We start from the raw sequence: 1,950 nt of genomic DNA on the forward strand, positions 1-1,950 counted from the left end.
AACAGCTTTTAACAGAAATGCATCAATACACCCCCAACATTTTTTAATTATAAATACAAGTCTCAAAACAATTCTGAACATATTTTTGATATTACTAGTAGTCAGCACCCACACCACTTCAAGAATTAACACAATTTGTGACAATATTCACTGCACCTGCTACATTAACAATTTCGACTGCAGCTCTTTCACTAAGCAAGATGGATAAAGCATGCCATTTCTGTTTTTCCTTCTTGAGATTTTTTGCTTTTCAGAAACACACACGCTTACACCACTGCCATCTGACACTTCCTGCCATGCTTTCATCTTGAAAACGTGAATTCTATTTCGAGTACTCCAGGCTTACGTTTAAATGACAGTGTCTTAACAAGAGAAAAAAATTGTGCTGCATTTTCCCTCTTGTTACCTGAAAACATAATGGGTGTACATATATTAAATATATTCTTACAAATGTCCAGTCATGTTTCCCAGCTGGAATTCTTTTACTTAATGTGTGGGTATTTGCATTGTGATATTTAATCAAGACATTTATATGAGTAGAAGGTTGTTGATTTAAGACAAATTTGAGAGACTCTAAAATTAATTGTTGTATGTTTGTTCTTCTGGTGGCTGTGGAAGCTTCATATTTTCTTTGGACATCATTAGATGTCATAGCTCTTGAAGGATGACTTTAATACTGTAAGAGTTTGCCATTTTGCTAACACTGCTCCACTCCATGCATCCACCATCCACTGGAATTATTTATTCCATTCATATTCATTTTTGTTACAAATCTAACTGATGGAGGAACTTCTGGGTATTTAGGTCCACATTCTACTTTCAGGCTATATATTCTATATATGTTTTCATAATTTGTCCTTGGTGGCCCAATAATCATGCCTGTCCACCTTGTAAGTGTCACATCATCATCATCTCCAAGGCCGCAGCTAACTGTGCCATCACCTACTCCTTTTTGTCCTTCTTCAAGTTCTTCCAACAAGCGAAAATTATGAGGAACTTTAACTCCTATGGAGACCGCCATCTCCTCCTGCAGCCCCTCTCATGTCTCTTTGAGATTTATGCTATTTTTGGCCATCTGATGCAGTATTCACTTCTTCCTATTTATTGGAGTAGATTCTGTAGTATTGGAAGAGATCATTTCACCCTTAGTTGCCAGGTGAGTTCCTATTGGAAGGCTGTGTCTCCCGGATCAGAGGAGTTATGGGTGTCTTCAGGTGCTTGATTTCTCTACCAAACGTTCAGCTCTTGATGAGATGGAAGCAAAATAATGAGATATAACTTAGTGAAGAGGATCAAGAGGCTGGTTTACCTAAAGTTCAAAAGTTACTCTGCAGCCCCAAGGGTGGACTCATGAAAGGAGGCCTGCTTTGACCAGGTTCAAGTCTTCTGGTGGGCACAGCAAGCCTCCAAACTTATTTATTTCTTCTATAAGAAAACTCAAGACAGAGAGAGACAGGTAGGCAGACAGAGAGATAGACACTCTCAAACAGGAACTCCATGCCACAATTCAACCTCAGCAGGTCCAAGCCATGAGCGTATGTGTACATGACCATCATGTTCAAGGAGGTCTTGGGATGTGAACTCAGGCCCTTTCCCTTGTGGCTCCAGTTACATTACCACTGGGCCACCACCCTATTTTTTATTTTTTAGTGAAACTCTCCTGGGCACTGCCATCCCCATTGCATCCCATTGGGGGGGTGGGACAATTCAACCTCAGCAGGTCCAAGCCATGAGCGTATGTGTACATGACCATCATGTTCAAGGAGGTCTTGGGATGTGAACTCAGGCCCTTTCCCTTGTGGCTCCAGTTACATTACCACTGGGCCACCACCCTATTTTTTATTTTTTAGTGAAACTCTCCTGGGCACTGCCATCCCCATTGCATCCCATTGGGGGGGTGGGTTCTCTCTCTCTCCATTTGGCAATTTACAAAAGTACTAGGTAGGTAAA

At 41.0% G+C, this 1,950-nt stretch overlaps 1 pseudogene; it reads right to left on the bottom strand.

Annotated features, from left to right (window-relative positions):
* Window positions 1-579: 579 nt before the first annotated feature.
* Window positions 580-1,021, bottom strand: LOC102492750 (ubiquitin-conjugating enzyme E2 variant 2 pseudogene; annotated as a pseudogene).
* Window positions 1,022-1,950: the final 929 nt, after the last annotated feature.

This window comes from Tupaia chinensis, unplaced genomic scaffold (genome assembly GCF_000334495.1).
Source record: "Tupaia chinensis unplaced genomic scaffold, TupChi_1.0 Scaffold150225_1, whole genome shotgun sequence".
NCBI classification, from domain to species: Eukaryota; Metazoa; Chordata; class Mammalia; order Scandentia; family Tupaiidae; genus Tupaia; species Tupaia belangeri.